Below are 14,757 nucleotides of genomic sequence, written 5' to 3' on the forward strand. Positions count from 1 at the left end.
ATGTTTACTCTGCCGTTCACCTTGTACCTACTCAACTCTTTGGAGAGATGTCATTATGTGGAGTCCACATTTGAAGAGCAGGGAGTTATGCTCCTTTTTTTTTGGGAGTGTAATATCTATATAATTTTTTGAAGTATTTGACATAGTAACTCTTTTCTTTTATTCATTTATTTAAATATTAATATCAATATGAGCTAATGGAAATTTATTTTGGATTTTGAATTATAATCCAGTACTACTTTATTTTGTTGCTCTGTTGAGAGCCTCTTCACTTATCTCTCAAGTCCTTGATATCTCCATCTGTTTGCTTTTAGCTTTTTGTTTTGTTTTGTTTCGTTTTAGGTTTTGGTTTTTCTTTTTTTTTTTTTTTTTTTTTTTCTGTTTGTCTGTTTGTTTGAGAACTTTACTTTCATTCACTACAAGATTCTCCAGACTCATTGAATCTACCTCTTACTCAGAGGTGGAATCAGTAATCTTTCCAAGGAGCACTGGTTTCTTTTATTGAAAAAATGGTATTAGAAACCAAGATCTGGGCACTACGTGTGCTCTTTGATGCTGCGATTGCTTCTAGGGGACAGAGAAGGAAAATACCTGTGTATATATAGCCAGTGTATATATGTATACCTATAAATATCCCTGTATGTTATGAGCTACATTTATAATATACTAAATATACTGGTATCTCCAACTCTAATCCACAATCACATGGATCATTCTAGCCTCTTTTCCTTGGTCTCTAACTGATCTACAACTCCCCAGTTTGATTATGAGAAAGCACTCCCACCATCTGCCATCCATTTATTTTGTTGCTCAATTCCAAAACATATGTATAGTGATTTCAGAATCTTTAACTTTTACTCACATGAGAAATACTAATCAACTACAGTACAGTACTCACTCATTTCCAAAATTACTTAGGTCGGCATCTTGTTTTCCTTCTCCCTTTAGGGAGACTTCTTTACACATTTGAATACAGTTAGTATTTTTTAAAGATTTTATTTATTTATTTGAAAGAGAGAGAGCGAGAGCAAAAAGGAAAGGGAGAGGTAGAGAGAATCTGAAGCAGACTGCACTGAACACAGAACCCAACATGGGGCTCAATCTCACAACTGAGAGATCACAACATGAGCTGAAGCCAAGAGTCGACACAACCAACTGAGCCATCCAGGTGCCCTTACAGTTAGATTCTTTTGTCACATTCTGCATTCCATCTTGGGAGTCACAGACCTTCTAGAAGGCTTTTTTTTTTTTTTTTTAAGGTTTTATTTATTAGAGAAAGAGAGATCACAAGTAGGGGGTTGAGGAGGGGTAGAGGAAGTGGGGAGTTTTAAGGCTTTGGTTTATTTCGCATTATTTTTCTTTTGTTCTTCAAAGGCAAACCTACAAAAACTTCTTGACTGGCTAAGCTTTCCACTTTGTATTCCTCTTCATAACTTCCAAATCCCTTTTTGTGTTGATCTCAAACAGAATGACTCAAATATTTCAATTAACATTCTTTAAATTGATAAAAATAAAATAGTAAGAATTCTCACATTTTATAAAGATAATATACTATAAAAATGATTTTAACATTAAACACGTTAAAATTTACCAATTTTGTTAATCAGGAATATAAAGTCTTTAAAATCTGCTTCACATGTTGATGAATGTAGACAGGGACTAATTGGGTGATTTGCTTAAATGTCAGACACAATTCTAATACCAAAAAATAATCTGGGAGCATATTCATGTTAATTGCATGTTACTTTTCATTTTGTTCAACAAAGAGAAAATTATTTTAATAGAAAAACTGAAAAACAAGAGGGGAAAAAACAATTCCAGATGGATGACTATGCTGACAACTGCACTAACAATCTGTCTCTAACTCAGACATTAGCTTTACTCTCAAGGCTAAAAATATTAGTCATTCTTGAGCTAAAACTTGTTTTCTTAATACATTTTGTCTATATTCCTAAGATGCTGTTAGGCTTATACATAATCAGCAATCATTCTTACCTTGACCTGCCCGTACCTTAATTCTTGCTCATGCTGTAATCAATCTTCACCTAACTTTATTTCATTCTCCTAGAATTGTCAAAACCCTTACCCTATATGAATTGTAGCTGTAGTGCAGTTCAGGATTTACTTTTGCAAGATGTAAATTTTTCAAAATAATTTAAGTGTAATGTTTCTGAACCCAAGTAAAATAATTTCTGTAGAGGTACTTATTTGATTTTTTTCAATTTGAAAAATCCTTATGTGTTGTTCTTAAAAAGAGTTAGCTTTAATTCAGACATATGTACATATGCTTTAGTAAGTATATTAACTTACAGTTGCAATTATCTACAGATTTATATTATAGAATAACTTTATTTTGCATAAAATTTGATGTTAATAACATTTGATGTTTCTTAATGGTGTTTAAATTGTTAAAAATATCAGTTACTTCATGAGTTTTACATACACTATTAAAAGGGTTTTTGAGGCTTTATCTGAAAAGTGTGACCCCTGTTAGCTATTTATCTATAGCATCTATTATTTGAATACTATCTATTTTAATGATTAACTCAAACATTTTGTAATGAGTGGAATTATATAAAAGCTATTCTAACATAAAATGAGTTATGATTTATATATCCACTGCTTATTATAGTAGATAGTAATTTAGATAGTGATCAGTGCAAATTTCTAGATACTTCATAATATTTACAAGATAAGTGTGTTTTCTCTCTTTCTGAAATCATAGTACATTTATCTTTTCCAATCAATTTGGCATGTAAACTATTCAGGAATTCAAAATAAAATATGCTATCCAAAGTCATGTGTTTTTTTGTGTGTGTGCACATGTTTATAAATACAAAAAAGTGGAATTCAAATTTTTAGGTCCACAGTCAACAGAAGACTTTAAGGTAATTCATTTCTAAAATAGACACTGAATAGGCACCTGGTGGCACAGTTATGCCTCTGACTCTCGTTTTGGTTCAGGTCATGACCTCAGTGTTGTGAGATAGAGTCCTCTGTCTAGCTTCATGCTCAGTGAGGAATCTGTTTAGAGGAGCCTGCTTAGGTTTCTCTCTCCCTCTCCCTCTGCCCGCCCCTCCCCCAGTAAATAAATAAATCTTTAAAAAATTAATAAATAAAACAATATAGATTGTTTTGTTTTCAACTCAATTTTCTACTTTTTAGCTTGCTCAAGGTGACTTTTAAAGTTGCTGAAAGAATGTGTTTAGTCTAGTTTTTGAGAAATAACCAAAGAAACACATATATAACAAAAATATTTACAAAAATATGTATTATATATTATATAATACATATACATATTACCTATAATAATACATTATAAATATATGTGGTTTATATAAATATATATACTCCTAGTAATTGAATATCTGTTATTTATATTAAGAAATAGTATCAGTAATTGCTAGCTGAGTTCTAAAAAAGCCATGCTACAATATAGGTTCAACAACAGAAAAAAAGATTCTAAAGTGACCATATGCTTGATACTCAGGTGAATGATTTTTGAATTGCCTTTAAAAAAAAAAAAAATTAAGGATAGGGACACCTGGGTGGCTCAGTGGTTGAGCCTCTGCCTTTTGCTCAGGGTCTTGGGACTGAGTCCCACATTGGGCTTCCTGCAGAGAGCCTGCTTATCTCTCTCTCTCTGTGGCTCTGCCTCTCTCTCTGTGTCTCTCATGAATGAATAATAAAATCGTTGAAAAAAATAAGGATATTTGGCATGTAAGTGTATTTCTTCTATTAAATTTCATTTAATTTTAAAATTATTAAGTTTTATCTGGGCAAAAACATATTTCAAAAGCAATCACACTCAAGAACCTGGATATTGCTTTAAAAAGTGCTTTCTTTTAACAATGTCATTTTCTTTTATTTCTATCATAAAGTCCCTGTATGAAAAAACTAACCAAGAATTCTTGATACTTCCTGACCAAAATATGTCCCACATTTAGTTCTCTGTATGATGTTTCCTGGGTGCATTGTGAATACACATATTCTGTGGTAGAAAGTGGGTTCTCATGGACTGCTTGTTCAAGTAGCTAAGCTTATTAATAACACTCTTTTCTGAAGTAGGAAGTCTTTTATATCAATAAATTCTGTTCTTTTATATCAAAAACAGACTTGCCAACTGGTAAGTTAAGAAACTACTTGGTACATAGAGAAGAAAAAAATGCATACCAGTGTAGGAAATAATATTACAATAATTTAATTGTATAATAATTATATATTGAGGGTTTATAATTTATTAAAATTAATTTATATAATATATACACATTATATATATTAATAATTGCAATAATAATGTAAAGGATTTTAACTGGTGATTATCACTCATAGTTAATAGCAAAGAGGCACTAAATATCCAGGTTAAAAGAGAAATTCAATTGTTTGGACTACTCTGTTCACGACTTTTGGGGAATTAAAAAGTCATGTTGCCACCAAAGAGCACCATCCTAGCTTTCCCAATATCTCCATTTATCAAAGTAAATTAAGCAAAGAATGGAACAAGACTGGAACAATAATGAGGCTCTAAGTAAACTCCAGGAGACTGACAATGTGTTCCAGAAAGAGAGACTAGCATTACAGCTACATGTTTGTTAAGCTGAGAAATCTGCAGGCCTACTCTGGTACTCTAGTGACTAGGGAAGAACCTGTTGCAGCTGCCCTGTGTAACCCTGGTGCTTCTCTCAAGTTTTATGAAACCTTCACTATTTTTCCTTGCATGACATGTCTCTGTCCTGCTTGTCATGAGAGTTCTGCCAATTTTAATGTGTATAAACAGTAAAATGATTTAAAAAAAAAAAAAGAACCTGGTGAGAAATTTCTAGGGGAATGTAACTTGTATCCCCTTTAGTGTGGAGGAAAATGTTAATGCAGGGAGTGATGTCCATTTGGAGATGGACATCCAGAAGCAGTTTATAGTAGAGTGGTGTGAAAACACCATAATGCAATAGTGTGCAGAGGAGGAAGGATAGAAGATGCGCCTCCAGTTATTTATGATCTTTAGAACTCAAGTGAAGGACTCGTAAAAAAGCATAGTAGTTTTGAAGTGAAAAGAAAATTTAGAGATTCTCAAAGTTTGACTCCAGGAGTGTCTAAACTAGCATGGTCTGATCATGCTATGTGCTATGTATTAAAATGACTTTAAACCCGTATTAACCATAATAAGTCAGACAAAATACCTTTTGAAGAGCTTTATCATACCTGAATTTTCAGTGCTGATAACCATCATGTGAGTAAGGCATTGTTTCGTGTCTTTGGTGGTCAAACTGTAAACCAGAGAATTTAAAGAATTTCTCAGAGTCATACATTAAGAATGGCCCCTGAGTTTTCAATACAAAATTATTGGTTACATCCACTTTTTTAAATTATAGAATTGTCTCTTTTCTATTCTTTTATGCAAGTTTATACATCATCTGTTCATTCAGTTTTAGAATTTGGAGATGTAAAATGAGATATAAACTTCAACATTTAAAATAATTGATTTTAATTTTCTATTTTAATTTTCTTCCTTATAGAGATCTAATTCACAAGCCATAAAATTCATCATTTCAAGGTACAAAATGTAGTTGTTTTCAGTGTATTCACAGAATTGTACAACCAACCCCACAAAATAATTTCATAATATTTTCATCATCCAAAACAAAACAAAGCCAGTAGACATTAGCAGCCACTCTTTATTTCCTCCACCTACAATCTATGAAAGCCACTAATTTTCTTTCTTTCTCCCTACATTGGCCTATTCTTGACATTTCATATAAATGAAATCATGAATATGTGGCCTTTTGTGTTTGGCTTCTTTCACAGTTCTTTCAAATCTTCATCTATGTTGTAACATGTAGCGGTACTCCATTGCTTTGTATGGTTGAATCATGTTGTAGTATATACAGGGCTGTGTTTTTTTTTTTTTTTTTTTTTTTTTTTTTTATTTATTCATGAGAGACCCAGGGAGAGAGAGAGAGAGGCAGAGGCATAGGCGGAGGGTGAAGCAGGCTCCAGGCAGGGAGCCCGATATGGGATTCGATCCTGGGTCTCCGGGATCAGGCCCTAGACTGAAAGCAGGCGCTAAACCGCTGAGCCATCCAGGCTGCCCCCATTTTAATTCCTAACCAGAAATGTATGAGTGTTCCAATTTCTCCTTATTGTCACTAACACTTGAAATTGCCTTTTTCTAAATCCATGCCAAAGAATAAGAAGTGGTATATCGTTGTGGTTTTGATGTGCATTTCCCTAATGAGTAACGGTATTGAATATATTTTCATGTGCTTATTGGCTATATGTCTATCTTTTTTGGAAAAATATGTATTAATAATACATAATTTTAAGATATTTTAACCATAAGATAATTTAACCATCCATTAATTGTGTTATTTAGATTTTCATTGTTGAGTTGTAATAGTTCTTTTCTCCCAGTTTGTGGATAGTCTTTTCACTTTCTTGATCATCTCTGTTGAGGCACAGTAGTTTTTAATTTTGATTGAGTCCAATTTGTTTACTTTATTGTTACTTGTTTTCAGTTTTCTCTCTTATGGTTATAACTTTGATTTAGACCTTTGACTTTTTCCACATGAAATCCTCTTATGCCTCTTAAACTCTCCTGTAATTACATTTATATTTTTTATTAAAGGTAACCTATTATGAGGCAACATTTCAAACATAATAAATTGAGCAAAATGCAAATTATCTTCTACAACCACAAGTTATTATTCATTATTACATCTATAGTTTGATAATTGGCATGTACCACTTCATTAGTATGCATATATGTGTAGGTACTACATATCAATTTTTCAAATATATTTTTCAATATATATATTTCTATTTTAAAATACATTTTATACTTGTTAGGTCAAAAATGTCTTTTTTTGCTACAAGTTTTATTCAAGATCATGCCAATTTTTACTGTGTTTTCTTATTAGACTATAGCTACCTGAAAAATATATAAAATATGACTATATATGATCAATATACCTAATATATATACTATTTGAGAGATCTAATTGCCTTTTTATTTTCTTGTTGATTGTATTCCCTATATTTTCAAGATTATCACTAATTTGCTCAGATCAAAATCTTTGAAGTCATCTTCAATACTTTCTTTTTTTAATATCACACATGGAATCCATCAACCAATCCTGTTAATTCCATTTTCAAAATGTGTTCAGAGTCCATCCATTTCTGACATAGATCACCTCCACATCTATTAATTTCTCTCCAGCCTCAATTATTGTAAAAGCTTTCTGAATGCTCTTGCTGCCATTTATCTGCTATTTATGCTCACAGTCTATTCATGATACAATATTCAGAGTGTTCCTTTGAAAAGTAGACAGGATTTGTCACTGATTGGATCAAATTCCACTTTTGGACTTCTGTCTTTTTTTCAGAATGCTACTGAAAGGTTTTCTGTCGATCTAAGTGATTTACATTAGCTGGGCTCCGCCACTTCTCTTACCTCTTCTCCTTCCCTTTGTCCATTTCCCACTCTCTCTGGCTCCACTTGCCTCATTTTTTTCCTGTTTTTCTTCTTCATTTTGCCTTCTTGAAGTCCTCATTGTTATTTACTAAAATATGGAAGCTAAATTGTGTGTTTTTTGCCGCCTTGAACCTGCATTCTCAGGCTTTCACTTATGCATTTAAATAAAAATGCATTTATTAAAACAAATTTTGGTTTTTACACGTTAGGGAATGCCACCAAGAATATCATTAATCAAACACCAGCATTGCAACTGTTAAGTTAAAGTTTATGTAAAAATCGTTAATTTTGAAACATGGCAAGAGTCAAATTGTGATCTATTTATTGGAAAATTAAATGGTTTACTGCCTCTATTTTATTCAGAAACAGTATTTTTTTATTACTTCTGTAATCACCTTAAAAAAAAGTGTTAGGGATCCCTGGGTGGCGCAGCGGTTTGGCGCCTGCCTTTGGCCCAGGGCGCGATCCTGGAGACCCGGGATCGAATCCCACGTCGGGCTCCCGGTGCATGGAGCCTGCTTCTCCCTCTGCCTGTGTCTCTGCCTCTCTCTCTCTCTGTGACTATCATAAATAAATAACAATTTAAAAAAAAAAAGTGTTATATGTCTCTAAAAGTACACTTTCATAATAACTTGATTTTCATGATGTTGCAAAATAAATTCATCATTCAATTGATGAAACAATCAGGATTGAAAACTTTGTTGAGAGATTTCAGCTGGCAGCATGGGATGCCACTGTGTAGCTCTATAGTTTTATGCAGGCCATTTATTTTTTTTTTTTAATTTATTTATGATAGTCACAGAGAGAGAGAGAGAGAGAGAGGCAGAGACACAGGCAGAGGGAGAAGCAGGCTCCATGCACCGGGAGCCCGACGTGGGATTCGATCCCGGGTCTCCAGGATCGCGCCCTGGGCCAAAGGCAGGCGCCAAACCGCTGCGCCACCCAGGGATCCCTATGCAGGCCATTTATATTTTGAGGCTAGCTTTCCTCATATATAACAAAAATAACAATATCTACTTCCAGTGCTACTGAGCTAGTTCAACTAGGTGATGTATCTAAAATCTCTACCACAGAGTATAGCACTTTATAGACAATCAATAAATGACAATTTCCCCCTTTTCTCCTTTTCACAAATCTCCAAGTGTCATGTTAATTGCATTAATGTTGCTTTCGTGCCTCTAAATTAAAATATTATATTTTTTACAAGACCATTTTCTTATCAATGATATATTTTCTAAGTATCATTATAATATCATGCTTTTCATAATGACTAGAAAACTTTTTTTTTAATATTTATGGGAGCAGATTTAATTATCTTTTGGTCTAAATAGGAAATGGAGGAAAACAATAGTCTCTTTGCTTGTAGAAACATGACACAATCTTATGAAGGTTGATTGAAGCATTTGGTTTAAGGAAATTACTTTCCCACATTAAGAAAGGTGTTTATATAACAACTTGACTATTAACTATCAAGCATGGCAATTTCATCACTCCACCAGCTGTTCACATTTAATATTTGCATAATAGAATGAATAGTTTCTATAGTTATTGGTCTAGATTTTCATCTCTATTCCATGTGGACATATTTTTATCAAAATAATCACTTGTTTCATGAGATTTCTGTTGGGTCTAATTTACTTTTCTTTTGTAGTTATATGGTTATGAGGACATAAACTTTTTCATACAAGGTAAGTCTTTTGGGTATTATAAAAGCAGGTCGAGTTTCATTCTATTGATATACAGAGTGAAGACTATTTGATTCAAAATTTAATAAATATTCAGCATAGTACAAAACAGCTTGTGCTTGATGGTTTGTAGAAAATGTTTATATTTCTCATAGCATGTTGGACATGCTATCTCCTTTGAAATGTTGAAACACCAGTCAAATACTTGTTCCCTCTGAAGTATTATTCATCATTCATATTCTTATGTATTTAATTTTGACATACATTTGTAAATTGTAATGAGAAACAATATATTTTTATATTGACTCCTCTGTGTGACCTAGTTAAAATAAGTTCTTAATATGTGTGTGTACATACATACATATATACATACATATATCCTCAAACATACATGAGTTTTACATGTCCTTTGTATAACCATTTGAGCTACAAAAGAAGAGGGATTGAAAAGAATATTTTTATCTCCCGTTGTGTGGCATACTAGATGCTCAGAACATACCTGCCAATTGAAATTTAAATGCAGCATGGATTTAAAAAAAATTTAAATCAGGGCAGCCCGGGTGGCTCAGTGGTTTAGCGCTGCCTTCAGCCTAGGGCCTGATCCTGGAGACCTGAGATCGAGTTCCATGTCAGGCTCCCTGAATGGAGCCTGCTTCTCCCTCTGCCTGTGTCTGTGCCTCTCTGTGTGTGTGTGTGTCTCTCATGAATAAATAAATAAAGTCTTAAAATATTTTAAATCATCTATACACTCAGAAAATAAGAGCCCAAATGAGATGAAAGTGAAAGGCTTGAGAATTGGTGAAATGTAAATGCCTGTTCCACCCTGACAACATTGATGAATCTTAAGTATATTGAAGAAATGGATTTATAGGTGACATATAATAAAAAGTCTGGTATCTAGCCCATGTGAGAGGGCTAATAGGACACCCCAGAAACTCCGCAGAAACTCCAAAAATGCAAAAACTCCAAAAATGATATACCTTAATTTTATAGGTGAAAAGAAGGCGTCAGCAAGAAACTTGCTTACCTTGACCTTAATATTGGCTTGAGGGAGATGATTCTCCACTAAGAATCCATGATCATAAACTGGCCCTCACACAAGTTTCACCACAGAGGTGATGAGATAGGAAATCCAAGCAGATAACTTTAATATACCATGGTCTATAGTAGTTTCTGTTTCCATCTGTCTGGCAGAGGCAAAGGCAAACGTTTTGGAGTGATAAAATTTAACTCAGCTGTAAACATTTCCATGAATTAATAATTCAATGAAAAGTCACAACACCATAAAGAAAGAAGCATCGTGAGACTGAGCCAAAAGAAACAATTGTGACCAGAATAAGAGCTAAAAATACTCCCAGTAGTGGTACTCTCATACCCAAAAGTGTTATATCATTTGTTACAGGAAATAAGTAACAAAATTGAATATATGCGAAAGGAATAGAGGTCAATAAAAATAATTAAGAATTTTTTAAAGATTAGAAATTTTAGAACATAGAAATTACTGAAATTAAAATTTAAATGAATGAATTAAACTACACATTAGACCAAAATGAAGAGGTCTAGTATATAGAGGTTATATATCAGATATGAATCAATTACCCGGAATTTAATTCAGATAAACAAAGACATAGGAAATACAAAAGGTTAAGACATATAGCAATTAGAATAAAAATATATAACTTTCATTTTTTTAGTCTTCAGATGGGCTGTCATGTTAAATTACGAAAGTTAAAATAGTCAAAGCCATAATAATTGAGATTTTTTTCCCCAGAATTGCTGGAGAAAACTCAATTCTGAAAAGCCCATCTGAAAAAAAAAAAAAGTCAGTTATATAATAGTGAAAATGAATAACACAAAAGCCAAAGAAAACCTCTTAAAAAGGAAGACAAAAGGAAAAACAGACTACTTACAAATAATTCCAATAGATTCACAACTAATTTCTCAATAACAACAAAGGGGGTATGGAAGAGCCTGGCATGTTTTCAATAGTCTGGCCTCCTAATTTTGATAGTTTGTGAAATTGTCTTTTAAGAATATTGATAAAATAGTTCCAGTAAAGACAGATTAACCTATTTCCATACTAATCCACCTGTTCATGACAATTATATAGTCTGGACAAAATACACAAGGCAGTTATTTGCAAACAACAAAACATATATTTGGCTTTCATTTAATTCTATCAAAACACTTACAGACCTTTATAACACCACATAGATATAGCATAGATATTAATGTCTGACACACTATACATCAATTAAAAGTTGTAGTATTATTTTCTGTTTTATAACAACAGAAATTATTTTTCTGTGTATCATATGTTCTCAATAAACAGGGTGGTGAATAGAAGCCATTCTTTAGTAAATTTCAGATTCTCATCCTCTTTTCGTAAATACTGATTCAGAGGGATCCCTGGGTGGCGCAGCGGTTTGGCGCCTGCCTTTGGCCCAGGGCGCGGTCCTGGAGACCCGGGATCGAATCCCACGTCGGGCTCCTGGTGCATGGAGCCTGCTTATCCCTCTGCCTGTGTCTCTGTCTCTCTCTCTCTCACTGTGTGTCTATCATAAATAAATAAAAGTTTAAAAAAAATACTGATTCAGATATCACAGTAGAGGATTTTGGAGGTAAGAGTTTCCAGATGTGATTATGTAAATTTGCCCATCTTTCTCAAAGGGATTGCAGAGTGCTGTTCCTTTATCAGTCCAATAACAGCCGTTTCACCACAAATGCTATTAGGTAACACTCACTAGGAAGATGTTAGAGAACAATAGACATCACACTGTGATGTCTTGTCATAGCTATATTGACCAAAATCTTTCTATAAATTCACTACCATAGCAGGCCCTCCTAAATTCCCACTAACTGTCCTAATTGCTTTCCAGAAGCAAAAGTAAATTTTCCTTTCAGAATCCTCAAATTATCTCTATAATTTTTCAGGTTCTATGCCTAACATTTAACCAAAAATAACTTAAAAAAATAGAAAACAGGACCAAATTACCAAAATTGAGAGATGGGGAAAAAAGACAATAATCTCATAAGCAATCCAAATGTTGGTGTTATTCAGGAATAATTGAAAACAATCTAGAGAATTTTAAGAGAAGAATGTAGTATTTTTAAAAAATCAAATAGAAATGGTAAAACTGAAAAATAAAATTACTAAAATTAAGAATTCAAAATATGGTTTTAACAACAGGTTAGACATGGTAGAGAAGAGGATTAGTAAAGTAACAGTAAATCATTAGAATATATTAAATAGAAACAGAGAGGGAGAGAAAGTGGGGGAAAGCAGCAGATTATATATAGGATGTTTTATACAATGAAATATTACTCAGCTATAAAACATCTCACATAATTTCACTGAAGATCCAAAAGGAAGGAAGATAGAAAAATATACAAAAGCAATACATGAAATGATAATGGATAACAGTTTTCCAAGTCAATTAAAACATTAAGTCACAGAGCTAAGAAACAAAATTCAGGCAGGATAAATACAAAGAAAACAACATCTTGGAGATAACCAGAGAACTACCAAGAGAGCAAAGAATTAAGACAAATGCAGGAAGTAGAGAAGAAAAATCAGATACCTGGTGAGAATATAATTCAAATTGAAGGCATAATAAAGACATTTCAGGACAAAAAAAAATCTGAGAAAATAGCAAAAATATATGTTAAAAACAGAAATGATGAAATCAAGGAAAGGACAATAAAGAGAATGAAGAAAATCAATTCTGGTTCTTTGAAAACATTAATACTTTTAATAAAGACCTAGCAGAACTGATTTAGAAAAAAAAGAGAGAGAGAGAGAAAATAGAGAATATCCACACTGTCAATATTATTATTGTTTTTTCAAAGGACATCACTTACAGTTCCTAATAAGAATAAACAGAGTTATAAGAGGATGTTTTGAACAAATTTGTTGCCAATTCATTTGAAAAATTAGAGGAAATAAGTTCCCAGATAAACTCCTATTGTATAAATAGTTTGAAAAAATTTAACATTTATTTATAATACAAACTCTACATTGAAGATCAGCAAATTCTTTCTTTTTTTAAAGTTTTTTAAAAATTATTTATTCATGTGAGAGAGAGAGAGAGAGAGAGAGAGAGAAGCAGAGACACAGGCAGAGGGAGAAGCAGGCTCCATGCAGGAAGCCTGATGCGGGACTGGATCCTGGGACTCCAGGATCACGCCCTGGGCCAAAGGCAGGTGCTGAACCTCTGAGCTACCCAGGGATCCCCAGCAAATTCTTTCTTGAGGGACAAAATATAAATATTTTTGTTTTGTAGGCCACATAGTCTCAGTCACAACTACTCAATACTGAGATTGTAGAATAAAGTAGCTCAGAAAACATACAAATAGTCACTGTTATATTCAGTACAAATTTATTTATGAAAACAGACCATAGTTTACTGACCCTGCTCTAAGTAATTATTAATTATAGGGAATTATGTTAATCAGATAAATGATACCTATTAAAAACTTAGAGCAAACATCAGATTCAATCATGAATTATTGAAAGCTTTCCTCCTTGAGATAATAAAACAGAAAAGCAGGCTCGTTTTTACCTCTTCTATATAACTTATACAAGAGCCTTACACATGTGCTATCTAATTACAGTAGCCACTAGACACATACAGTGATATCCACCTAAATTAATTTAAAACAGAGTAAATATAAAGAATAAAATTGCTGCCCTTATTACCAGTTAAAGCTAAGTTGGAGGATGTTACTTAGTGCAAGAGCTAAATTGTCTAACAGAATTCTAGATTTAGACAGATATACCCAGCCCAGCTCATACAGAGTTGAATCAGAACCTTTGCACACTTTACAACACAGAGAAGATTAAGAAGAAAACTTGTTCTTTGTAGGCAGGTGTGTCCTTAAGAAGCACAGAACTGAACTAGGTACATTCATTATTACATCATTCTTACAAAGGAGAGAATTCATTATATCTCTATCTTAGTCAGTTTTGGCTGCTGTAACAAAATACCACAGACTGGGTGGCTTATATAAACGGAAATTTTTCCTCACCATTCTAGAGGATTGATGTCTGAGGTCAGGATGCTAGCACAACCAGGTTCTTCTAGTGAAGGCCCTCTTCTGTATTGCAGATGGTCAACTTTTTGCTGTGCCCTCACATGGTGGAAAGGACTAGGACTCTAGCCTCTTTTTAAGGGCACTAATCCCATTTATGAGAGCTGCATCATAATGACCTAATCAATCACCTCCAAAGGTCCCCTAATATCTATAAAGCCACAGGAATCAAAACATTGTGGAATTGTCAAAAGAATAGAGGGAAATATCAATGAAACAGAATAGAGACCAGAAATAAACCTACATAAATATAGTCCATGATCTTTGGACAAAGGAGCAAAGGAACAGAGGTATTCTTTTCAATAAATTTTGCTAGAACAAAACATGCATGCAAAAGAGCAAATCAAGACACAGCTTTACACCGTTTATAACAATTCTCTCCAAATGGCTCATAAACCTGAATAAAAAGCACAAAACTATAAAACTCCTAGAAGACAACACAGAATAAAATCTAGATGTCCTTGGGCATGGTGGTGCCTTTTTAGAGGCAATACCAAAGGCATGATCTGTGAA

General features: G+C 33.3%; 1 long non-coding RNA gene across 1 annotated transcript; it reads right to left on the reverse strand.

Annotated features, from left to right (window-relative positions):
* Nucleotides 1–1,265: 1,265 nt before the first annotated feature.
* On the reverse strand, nt 1,266–14,039 carry LOC112645899 (uncharacterized). The gene is made up of 4 exons (XR_004811925.2): nt 13,965–14,039; nt 10,181–10,336; nt 5,200–5,264; nt 1,266–1,494 (listed from the first exon to the last, which is right to left on the reverse strand). It is a non-coding gene; the product is annotated as an uncharacterized LOC112645899 (long non-coding RNA).
* Between the last annotated feature and the right edge of the window lie 718 nt (nt 14,040–14,757).

This window comes from Canis lupus, chromosome 34 (genome assembly GCF_003254725.2).
Source record: "Canis lupus dingo isolate Sandy chromosome 34, ASM325472v2, whole genome shotgun sequence".
In the NCBI taxonomy this organism is placed as follows: domain Eukaryota; kingdom Metazoa; phylum Chordata; class Mammalia; order Carnivora; family Canidae; genus Canis; species Canis lupus.